This window comes from Pituophis catenifer, unplaced genomic scaffold (assembly GCF_029215685.1).
Source record: "Pituophis catenifer annectens isolate HBS135680 unplaced genomic scaffold, rPitCat1.0.hap2 SCAF_7, whole genome shotgun sequence".
Taxonomy (NCBI): domain Eukaryota; kingdom Metazoa; phylum Chordata; class Lepidosauria; order Squamata; family Colubridae; genus Pituophis; species Pituophis catenifer.
Window position 1 is genome coordinate 74,630,691 of NW_027256887.1, and position 12,911 is coordinate 74,643,601.

The following is a 12,911-nucleotide window of genomic DNA, read 5'->3' on the forward strand; positions in this document are numbered from 1 at the left end:
CTACCACCACACTGCCTTTTAACACTGATCAGCTGTAGGGCGGGCCTTTGAAGCCCCGCCGCAAGAGTTTAAACAGGTTTTTTCCTTCTAGCCGATCAGCTGGGACTCAGGAGGCAGCAATAGATTGGGGGTGGGGCCAAATAAAAGGTAAGAACGCGGGGGGGCAGAACCGATTTGGTGACGTCATATCATCACCGTTACCGGCTTGGCGGAACCAGGCCGAACTGGGAGGAACCCACCACTGATGTACATGTTTTCATTTGTATATTTATGGTCCTTTCCCCCATTATAAGCATAGGTTGTACAGATAATTTATTAGAGGGTAGAATTTAACATACACTTTCTCGGATTGTTCTATATGTTTTTGACACAGGCTTCCTTAAGTTTAGCTGACATTCAAGAAAAATGATGCAAATTATATTCAAGCTTTTTCCTTTCAAAAAAAATTTTTTTTTTTCCTTTCAATGTGTGATTGGAATACCCTTAAGAACAAATGCATTGTCTGGGGTATATTTCACTGAATGCATGTTTAAATGTCTTCATCACGGTGGGGGGTTTTTTCAACTGTTACTACAAGAATGACTACAATGTTGGAAACATCTGGATTAGGTTTGTAATTCCTGAGAATAATGACAGCCATCATGTCTTGTGAGAAAACAGCTTTCAGGATCAACAAACTTATGTTCATCAGATGTTGGGTTGGAACAATAGGACATTTTGATAGAATTTTAAAAAGTGCTCATCCAAAGTTGTCAACATCCATTGTTTCTATCACAGGATGAATGTAATTGTTCAAAACTCCTGCTGGATAACCTATGATGAGACAGAGAAAAGAGGATGTCTACAACCACTTAATATTTGCAACTCCTTTCATCACAAACTTTAGTTAGTTTGGGGTCTAACTCCTCGAGTTCCCAAACTTTATAAGCATTTATCACCTATAAGCGCAATGCGTGAATCAAACAAAGCCGCCTGTTCAAGGTGTCCCTTTAGCAGCAGCATCAAGAGTATTCCGAACCAGTGGTGAAATCCACATTTTTTTACTGCCGGTTCTGTGGGTGTGGCTTGGTGGGTGTGGCAGGGGAAGGATACTGCAAAATCTCCATTCCCTCCCCACTCCTGGGGCGGTATTTGCCGGTTCTCCGAACTGCTCAAAATTTCCGCTACCAGTTCTCCAGAACCTGTCAGAACCTGCTGGATTTCACCCCTGTTCTGAACCCCAATTAGTTTTGACTGCACACTGCGGTTCTTCCAGTCAAAATACAGACTGGGAATAATTTTTACTGAACCATGATTGCTTCCATCTGTAGAAACAATTCCAGAATAAAGCTATGAAATTTTCTTCAAATGCTTTCAGAGGAGCATCAGTTGAATGCAGTATCATTTATAAAGTTAACCAGTCCTCCTGTCTTAATTTCAGGAGTTTCAAATGTTGGGACTCTGTCGAAAGCAAGGAATACCTTTTTCAGCAAAACAATTGGACAATCCATTGACCTGCAATTACTCGATTCCTAAAAGTGTGACATGCGATCACGTTCTTTGCTGCAGTAACAGCATCCTTCGAATCTCTATTTGCAAAATAATCTTGTCAGTTTTCTGATGAGCTTTCTTCTCTAACTGCTTTGTTTTGCTTGTCCAAGCGCACACGAGATTGACAATCAATAGTGAGTTTCTTTGCAAAACACCTATATAAAGCTCTATCAAAGATGTTGATACACACAATCATTTTTGTTTTGCAACAAGAAAAGTCTGGTACCTTGCCCTCACTTAGGAGTAATAAAAAACCATTCGCCCTCCTTGGGAGTAATTTAATGCTTTTTCTTTTGAAATGCTCGTCTACTCATTGTGTCTACGCTTTGTATGCAACGAAATTTCATTTTAATGTATGCCGATTATTGTACATTCAAAGTGACAATAAAGTTAGTCTAAGTCTAAAAGCCCCAGTGTTCCTCAGCCTCAGCTGTTTTAACATGTGGGGACTTGAACTCTCAGAATTCCCTAGCCCTCCACATCTTAAAAGTTGTTGAGGTTGACAAATAGTGCTCTGACCTAATGGAATTTTTTAAAATTTATTTATTTTAGTCAAGCATGTATTTTATGACAGATACAAGTGTAAACATAATTATGAATACATGAAATAGATACGAATAAAAGGGAACATTAGGACAGGGACGGTAGGCACGCTGGTGCGCTTATGCACCCCCCTTACAGACCTCTTAGGAATGGAGTGAGGTCTACAGTAGACAGTCTAAGGTTCAAGTTTTGGGGATTTGGGGAAGAAACCACAGAGTCAGGTAGTGCATTCCAGGCGTTGACCACTCTGTTACTGAAATCGTACTTTCTGCAGTCTACTTTGGATCGGTTTACTATGAGTTTGTATCTATTGTGTGCTCTTGTATTGTTTTGGTTGAAGCTGAAGTATTGATTGGCTGGTAGGACATTGTAGCAGATGGTTTTATGTACTATGCTTAGATCAGACCAAAAGCAGCGTAGTTCTAAGTTGTCTAAGCCCAAAATTTCAAGTCTGGTGGCATAAGATATTTTGTTGCGAGCAGAGGAGTGGTGAAATATCTTGTGAAATATTTCTGGACTCGTTCGATTGTATTGATGTCCGATATGCAGTGCAAGTTCCAGACAGATAAGCTGTATTCAAGAATTGGTCTGGCATTAAAACAACCCACCTGACACAACCAGGTTAATCTTGCTGATAGCGGCTAGCAGCATCTACGTATACACTATTTCATTTTCCCTTCTTTCTTTAGGCACTTAGGCAGAGCAAGACAACTTTCTTAGAGACAACTGATGGTTAGACGGTTAGACATAGTCCTCAACTAACAACCACAACTGAGACCAGAATTTCTGTCAAAATTTATTACAGTTGTAAGTCAAATTGGACCCAATTTGGTGACATTATGGCGGTCCTTAAGCCAATCCATCTTTCCCAATCGGCAAAAATGGTGATAGATCACAATCACAGGATCGCTGGACTCTGCAACTGGTCGCAAATGTGAATGTATTGTCAAGTGCCCAAACTGTGATCACATGACCATGGGGTTGTGCAACAGTCGTAAGCACAAATACGGATTGTATGTCACTTTTTCCAGAAGCCATCATAACTTTGAACCAATCTCAAATAAATGGTTGTAAGTAAAAGACCACCTGTACAGCAAATCTCAGACAATTATGGAACAGCACTTTCTTCATTCCTAATGCTGTTCGTAGCCTCTTCTAGCTCCATGATTCTTTGGAATACCAAAGGGCAATCTATACTTTAAATTAACATTTTTCAAATTGGGTTTCTGGATTTATTAATCAGAAGAAAAAATGCTCAAAGTCCTACTCATTGTCTTAGCTGAGCTAAGTATGATGTGTCGTGAGAATCAGTGGTGGGATCCTACTGGCTTAACAACCGGTTTGGTGATCGCGCGCTTTTCACACGTGCACAATTGAATGAAAAATCACCTTCCGCGTTAGTGGTAGAGAATTAAAACAGTGAGATGCAGCAATCCGCTCTGCCACGCTAATCATCTGCAAAGATATAGGTAAGTAAAGCGCAGGGGCGGACGGACAGACCCAGCTGATTGTCGGAGCTACCGGTTCACTTGAATTGGTCCGAACTGGTAGAATCCCACCCCTGGTCAGAATGCTTCCCATTTTATTTGCTTGCAATCATTTCCATGCTTCTTAATTCTCCCAACTCTATGAGGATTATTAACATATAAAATATGTATGTTAATTATGAATGAAAGCAAACAAAACCATTTAACCTGATGTACTCATTAGGAAGATGCCCACCTAAAAAGGATCATTGCCTCCATTTTTCTAAAAGGGTTCATTTCAGAAAAAGGGGGTTGCAGCAGTGAATATCTAATTACCCAATCTTTTCCAGAACATTCTCTCCCTGCTAGACCAGGGAGAGGAAGATTCTACCTCAAGAAGCCAGCCCCGATAGCAAAGGTCCACCCCATAAAAGATTTCACAAATAATCAAAACATAAAATATAAGATAAGATTCCAAAATTTCATTGTTGCTGCTGTGAGATGGAAAGTCATTTGTTCCTTCTGCTTCTTGTTCTGGTTTGGAAGCAGAATGCAATGACCACATTATTAGAGAATCCTGAAAAAAAAAAATCATAATACATTTCACATTCGTACAAGAGGGTGGGGTGGGAAATCCCTACATGAGTAGAAACTTTGGTACAAAATCCATTTTTTCCTGGCCCAAGAGGCTTGCTTTCTTTTCTTTTTTTATTTGAAAAGTTTTACAAATACATTTTCTCCCCAGTTTCCCCCCCCCCCAGCCCCCCAAACCCTCCCTGACCCTCCCCTTTTCCCCCCAGGACTTCCACAAAATAAAATCCTAATCAAAAATACATTTTATGAAACTTAAACCCCTCCACCCCCTATATACCATTTATACCTTTTTAAAACTCAGTTAATCTATCCCTACATAATACATTCATTCAGCTAAAAGCTATCTGATATTTCCTAGTTTGATATTTATTCTGCACATAGTCTATCCACTTTTTCCACTCCCATACATAAGTCTCCTGAGTTCGGTCTTTTAAATATGCTGAAATCTTCGCCATCTCTGCAAAACTGGCCATCTTCAAAGTCCATTCTTCAATAGTGGGCAAAGCATCATTTTTCCAATATTGACCTATCAATAATCTCGCTGCTGTCACCATATACAGTATCAGCTTTGTTTCACCCAATGTAAAACCCTTAACTATACCCAATAAAAACAGTTGTGGAGAAAACTGAAGTTTTTTCTTCAAAACATTTTGCATAATGCATATTGCATATTGCCCAAGAGGCTGTCTTGAATTAAGTATACGCCTTTGGTTCACATTTCGTAATTTGTTTTTTCAAGATGGATTTGGCACACCCTTTTTTTATTATAGTTTTTTTTTTAACAAACAAACATACAAACAAACAAACAATACATCCTAAATCATTCAGTGTTTCATCTGAGTACATATTTTGTGTCTTCTACTCCCTCCTCCATCATTTTCATATTATATTTCTGTCATACCTTTATATCCCTTTAGAGGGAGAAGTAATTAAGAAAATATTGGAATGTGCAGAAATGAATAGATTAACATTGGTAATTAACAAAAAAGAAGAATTGGAGTATTTTAAAGTATGGGGGCAATTATACCAATGGTTGGAGAAGAGATATATATAAAAGTTTAGATAATTGATGAATTAATATAAACATAAGAAATTTGGGAAGAATGATGTAACAATCTAATTGGCACACCCTTAAATGAAATAAGAAATGCATTTTTGAAAGAATCAAAGAGGCAGCACGTGATAAAATTAGAGGAATTGGCTTTTAAGATTCTCAGTGCTGGAAGTCATTTAGCATAAAGACGTATTATCAAGTTATGGTGGACATGAGTTACTACTGAAGCAGTCTGAAAAACTACTTTATTCCCTATGTGGAAGAAACCAAGATCAAGCTTTGCGTTCTTGTGCATGTGGGATTAGGGGTAAGAGGAGAGGAATTTTTCTGACATGGCCCCACAAATCTGATAAGCCCACCTCAAGTCAGTACACTTATCCTTCTGGTTCAATCTCTATCCTTGCTTTTCGGCAAGAAGAGAAATCTTTGTGAATATCTTGAAGGTCTTCAGGGCTACTGAGCAGTGGTGGGTTTCAAATTTTTTTACTACCAGTTTTGTGGGTGTGGCTTGGTGGGCATGGCATGGCTTGATGGGCGTGGCAGGGGAAGGATACTGCAAAATCCCCATTTCCTCCCGATCATCTGGGACCGGGAGGCAGAGAATAGATGAGGGCAGGGCCAGTCAGAGGTGATATTTACCGGTTCTCCAAACTACTCAAAAGTTCTGCTACCGGTTCTCCAGAACTGGTCAGAACCTGCTGAAACCCACCTCTGCTACTGATAGTCAGCTACAATTGTAGCTAGTCAGATACAATTATTTCACAGTATACCTCAGCATTCTACCCAAAGTCTTCTCAAAATTGCTAATAGTTTGAAATAAAATATAACTCAAAACCCCAGAAATCCCCACCCCATCCTCTATAATTAAATCCAGTCACAAAAGCTTGAGTAGAGAGAAAGATCTTGGCTTCTTTGTTGAAAGCAGAAAAACTGGACTAATCTCGATTTCACAGCTTGATGGAGTCCTTAGGAATGTTCATTTGATACCGTTTTGATGACAAGTTTATTTCTGACATTACTGCCTTTGTTTTAAATACCTAATTCCTTCAGAAGGGTTTCCACAACCATTTCAACAGGTTGAGTTGGAAGAAGTGCAGGAACAGCTTGACTAAACTCCTCCATGTGGTATGTTTCAGCTCTTCAGAATAGAACAGTGACTTTGGTGGCCATTCCAGCTGCTCACTGACAGAACAATTATAGAGTTTATAATTGAGTTGAAGTGCCTGAATATACTTTGGTTTTTTTGGTTTTTTTTAATATTCTAAGGATAACTTGCCTTTGGTCTTTCTCAACTGTGCTTTCTAGTAATGGTTGCATCAGGCTAGCTAGCTGAACTTCTGTTTGTGCAAAAATAGTAGGAACTTTTAGATGAGATGTTTATTGGGCAAATGACCTCCTATCCTATTTGCAGTGTTTTACAGCAGATCCATATGCGAAGAACAACAATGTGTTGCATTGCCATTGTCACAAATGTTCAGCCTACTGTAGATGATTGGATTCACACCTTGTACTAAACTACAATATGGATTGTTTCATTATCACTTAGAGAAATGACTGCAACTATCCACTGGAGCTTGAAAATTAGATTTAGTGTATCTAAACTAGATGTTCAGTGATTAGGTAATAAGATGCATGAGCCAAGTCATCATAAATAACTCTTACATGACATAGTTGTCCTCAGTCTAGCAGTATGTTAAAAATCAAAGTTAGTGACAACATCAGAAGGGAATTAGGGTTCACTTGAATAATGCAAAATTGATAGGTGTGTATTGAGCACCATGCTGCCCCCCATTTTACAATATTAGGAAATGGGCGATCACACTATCATGAGCGAGAAGAAAGTCTTACTGTTTCATAGTAATTGACTTTGGCCTTTTGAGCAGGACAATATCCATCCTCTCAGACTTCATTATTGGGAAAGGCAATAAGCATTGATTCTCCAGCAACTGAGTCCTGCATTCACAAATTTAACAAGGCTAAATAAGATTTGCAAACTGTGTGTATCTGGAGAGAGAGAGAGGGAGGGAGGGAGGGAGAGGGAGAGAGAGAGAGAGAGCTAGATATAAATGGATAGATGGGGAGAGGGGAGATAGAAATATACTGTCTATGTGCACATCTCTGTGTTTATATGTATGTGTGTATATATATATATATATATAAATAGCATATTTATATATACACATTTTATATATATGTGTGTGTGTGTGTGTGTGTCTGTGTGTGTGTTTTTCCTCTAGCCAGGTTTTTCCTATGTAACCAAGGTTTTTCTGCAGCCCTAGCTCAGTAGAATCACATCCACTCGATTCGGGGCTTTTTTCTTTTCTGGCAGCCAACAAGTTCCAGTTGCCAGGTGAGAGAAACCAAGGTGAGAAAAACCTTGGTTTCGTAGGAAAAACCTGGCTAGAGGAAAAACACATATAAATCCTATGAAGAAGTAAGAAAATAGATACTATACCTTTACAGGGAGGATACATAAGCTGTGGGTGTGGCTTACTGATGAAAGCAAACGAGCTGGAAATAGATCTATATAAGTCTCTCACCTGGCAGCAAGAACTTGTTGGCTGCCAGAAAAGAAAAAAGCCCAGAATCGAGTGGATGTGATTCTACTGAGCTAGGGCTGCAGAAAAACCTTGGTTACGTAGGAAAAACCTGGCTAGAGGAAAAACACACATAAATCCTACGAAGTAAAATTATATATATATATATATATATATATATATATATATATATATATATATATATATGTAGGTCTTTGGTTATTCGGGTCTTCTCCCACATAAAATTGGAAGTGTCTTGGCAACGTTTCAACAAAGTCGCCAAGACACTTCCAATTTTACGTGGGAGAAGACCCGAATAACCAAAGACCTACATACAAACACCCGCGAAAACCTGAGAAAACATATATATATATACACACACACACACACACATATATATATTTATTTCATTTCATTTTATTTATTTCATATATATATATATATATATATATATATATATATATATATATATATATATATATTCAGGCTTATTTAGTGCATGCGCTAAAATAAGCCTGAAAATAAGCCCTCCTCAAAAATAAGCCCTCCCCCAAAATATTTAAATGCACGTGCAGCCGGTCCTCACCATTTCCTCTGGTTTGGGTTAGGGAGACAAAGCTGGAAATCAGGTAACATGGCAAGAGGAGCCCCGTCTTGCTTCACGTGCTCCAAAATAATAAGACCTCCTCGAAAATAAGGCCAAGTGCTTATTTCGGGGATCAAAAAAATATAAGACAGGGTCTTATTTTCGGGGAAACACGGTTTCCAGTGTTTCACGGTTTCCACGCACAAGCACAAAGCCGAAGACACCAGCCTGAAGATGATGAGTGGGTCCTCGTTGAAACATAGCCAAGATACTCTCAATCTTACATGGGAAAAGACCCGAATACACCAAAACTTACACACACACACACACACACACACACACACACACACACACACACGTATATGTATATGTTTTCTGACATTTTCGCGGGTGTTTGTTTGTATAACTTCGTTGAAACGTCGCCAAGATCCTTCCAATTTTACGCAGGAGAAAACCCGAATAACCAAAGACCTACATATGTATATATACATTCACACAGAGAGAAGCAAACATCTCCCTACACAAGATCAAGCTCTATACATACATACATGCAGTATATGCATACACACGTCATCCCTAGAGTTTAAATCTTAAATCTTTTCCTCCTACTTTTTCAAATAAATAGAATTCTGATTACTCTTTTTCCTGGCCTTGAGATTCAGACACATCTGTTCCATTGTTTACATAATGGTTCTGCCTGGCCTGAGAATCTTTGGCTCCAGCCTTATTAGCTTCAACTCTTATATATCCAGAGTAGAGTGTTTTCTTCGTATTTTAAACCAAATGATCAACGTTAAATTGCAAAGGAGATCAATTAGCCTGCTGCACTTACCATGAACCAAAATAAGTCAATGTATGAACCAATCAGAACCAGTCATATAGAAGAGTTCCCACTCCTGCCATATATGTTGTTATTTCCAGGTGAAATGCCTAGACTCATCCAAAGGCAAATTTACAAAGGCAAACAAATACCGTTTTCCCGAAAATAAGACATCCCCTGATAATAAGCCCAATCGGGCTTTTGAGCGCATGTGCTAAAATAAGACTTCCCCCCCTAAAATAAGCCCTCCCCCAAAATATTTAAACGCAGAGCTGGAAATCAGGTAAGACAGCAAGAGGACCCCCCATCTTGCTCCATGTGCCCCTAAATAATAAGACCTCCCCAAAAATGAGGCCAAGTGCTTATTTCAGGCGTCAAAAAAAATATAAGACAGCGTCTTATTTTAGGGGGAAAACGGTAGGTCTCATGCTGGTTGTCATAAGTGTCCATTTTTTTGCTCCTCCAAATCTCACTTGCTGATTTTTAGCAATCAGAACCTTGTAAACTGTAGCTTAATTTTTTTTCCTACAGGATTTAATTAGTTCTCATAAGATTTCAAGGCAGGCTGGCTGTGCTCCAGGGATGTCTCTCTAGTTGCTTTAGTGCTGGTGGTAGATAAAAGATTGTTGTATAAGTGCAGCTGTTGAGAAAGAAGTAATATTGTTCGTCCAGATAAATAATTCAATGTAATCACTTAGACCTGTTTCTTATATTTCTGTCATCATAGTAGCAGCTGATTAGAGAAGTGCCTGCATGGCTAGAGATCGTAACTTCACATTTACAGGGGTGTCAAACTCATGTCATCATGTGACGTATCGCGACTTTTTCCCCCCTTCACTAAACCGGGCGTGTGGGTGGCCAGTGTGTGATTCATCCAGTCCTCGGGCTGCAAGTTTGACAGCCCTAAATAGAAGATGTTGGTTCCTGACTGGCTTTGTGATATGCTCTAACTTTTGTGTGTGTAAACCAGTGGTGGGTTGCCCCCAGTTCGCACCGGTTCTATAGAACCGGTAGTAAAACCAGCGGGAGGCTCCGCCCACCGACCCCGACATCATCAGAATGCACAGAAGAGCGTGCGGCCCTGTTGCAAACCGGTAGTAAAGGTAAGTAGAACCCACCCCTGGTGTAAACCCAGAAATCTTCGAACATCTCTAAGGGGGAAAAATTGATTATGCTCCTGCTGCATGACTAAATTCTCTCCTGATCTGGAAATCCATTCCTTTTCCTTCTGTATTTCTACATGTGTATGGCCTGGAGGAAGGCATCGTGTAGCACAGTCATTTTTTACAAAATGGCATTGATCCCTTCAATCATCTTGGAGGGCAGATTCCAAAATACGCCAAGATTTTGGAGGCCTTCTGCCTTTTTTATCTTAAGATGACAGCTATTATTTTTTTTAAAAAGTCCTGAGTCACGCAGAACAATTATATGTAAGCTACCTTATAGCACACAGGTACAGTGCAGTCATCTCCTCCTTGCAAAATTTTACTGCTTAGAGACATAGAGATGCAATGAAAAGAGCAACATCACGGGAAAGAAGGAGCATCTGCTTGCTTACACATGAGAATTTATTGAATGTTTTATTATGCATTAGATTTGGTTACATTGGATTGCTGGCCAATGAGTATAATAAAGTTTTGTTTTGATTTATAGCAATAGCAGTTAGATGAGGGGTGTCAAATTTAAGGACCAGGGGCCGGATCCAGCCCACAGGATGCTTAGATCTGGCCCGTGGGACTACCCTGGAAACAGTAAAGAAGCGGCTCGTGGTGCCTCTGCTAGTCAAAATGAAGCAATACTCATGTATCAGGATGGGTTCTACTTATCTTTACTACTGGTTCGCATCGTGCCCACACGCACGTGCTTGCTTCGCTCTCACGTGCGCTCTTCTGCACATGTGCAGAAGCTTCTGTGCATGCGCAGTTCACTTAGTGGGCGGAGTCTCCCGCCAGTTTAATTATTGGTTCTTGCGAACTGGGGGCAACCCACCACTGTACCAATGGTCATGTACCAATTATGAGCTGCAATATGTAAAAAAGAACTGAATGGGATGAGAAACTCCCAGAATCCTCCTGAGAGTTATCCTCTATGAATTCTGGGAATTATAATCCCTATATATTCAGAGGGCAGTTTATTGGGGAAGATGGCCATATAACACTTACTGCTTACGTAGAATGGAAGCGGGCCTCATGTGTAACATCTATTTTGGCTCTGAATTTCAGATGAATTTATATGGCAGATATTTCCCTTCTTTGATACACAATCCCACCACAGAATGCTTGGCCAATGAACCCTGGAGAACACTGTAATAATTTCCACAGATCTACATTCATGTTTAGGCTATTTTGTAAGAACCAGGTGGATTTTGTGTTCTTTTGGCAAATGTACAGCACAGTTGAGGCAGCCTCTCCTACAAGGTTTGTTATGGGGCAGTGGGAGAAAGTGGGGTGGAAGTCGGCCCTGCTCCAGTGAGCCTGTTATCTTTCATGCAGTTTCCATTATAACATGAACACCACAGCCAAGAAATCTGAAATGGTACCCAATTGATTCTGCTGCTTTGACGCACATTAGGTCTTCTTCTCAGTTGGTTCTTCCCATGGCTTTTTAACTTTTTATTTTATTTATTTATTTTATTTGATTTCTATACCGCCCTACTCCCGAAGGACTCAGGGCGGTGCACAGCCAAACACTAAAACACATACATACAAAATTTAAAAGTAGAATAAAATCAAATTAAATAATTTTGGCCCCGACAAATTTAAAACCCCAAACTTTTTAAAACCAATTTTAAAATTGAATGTATAAAATACTAAAAGATATTTAAAAATTAAAAATCTTTTATAAAAGAGGGAGAAAATTAGGCCAGGCCCGCCTGGTGAAATAGTAAGGTCTTTAAAGCGCGGCGGAAGGTGCGCAGATCCGGGATCCTCCGTATCTCTGGGGGGAGCTCGTTCCAGATAGTAGGTGCCCCCACAGAGAAGGCTCTCCCCCTGGGGGCTGCCAGTCGGCATTGTTTGGCCAATGGCACCCCAAGGAGCCCCTCTCTATGGGAGCGTACTGGCCAGTGGGAGGCTATTTGGTGGTAGTAGGCGGTCCCGCAAGTACCCAGATCCTAAGCCATGGAGCGCTTTAAAGGTGGTAACCAAAACCTTGAAGCGCACCCGGAAGACCACCGGGAGCCAGTGCAGCTCGTGCAGGAGAGGTGTTACATGGGAACGCCATGTCGTTCCCATTACCACCTGCGCGGCCGCACTCTGCGCCAGTTGGAGCCCCCAGGTGCTCCTCAAGGGGAGCCCCATGTAGAGAGCGTTGCAATAGTCCAGGCGGGAGGTGACAAGGGCATGAGTGACCGTGCGTAACGAGTCCCGATCCAGAAAGGGACGCAACTGGCGAATCAGGCGAACCTGATGAAAAATCCTCCCGGTCACGGCTGTCAAGTGCTCTTCTAAAGACAGCCGTGAATCCAGGAGGACGCCCAAGTTGCGCGCCCTCTCCGTGGGGGCCAATGATTCGCCCCCAATAGTCAGTGATGGCACCAACTGACTATATCGGGACGTCGGAAACCACAGCCACTCGGTCTTGGATGGGTTGAGTCTGAGCCTATTCCTCCCCATCCAGATCCGCACGGCCTCCAGGCACCGGGACATCACTTCAAGGGCATCGTTGGGGTGGTCTGCAAAGGGTCATCTCTTTTTCTGAACATTTTCTGTTCATCTTCTACACATTGTCATTGCTATTTGTTCACCTGCCTTCAGGCTGACCTTACCGTAAGGAAGGGTGG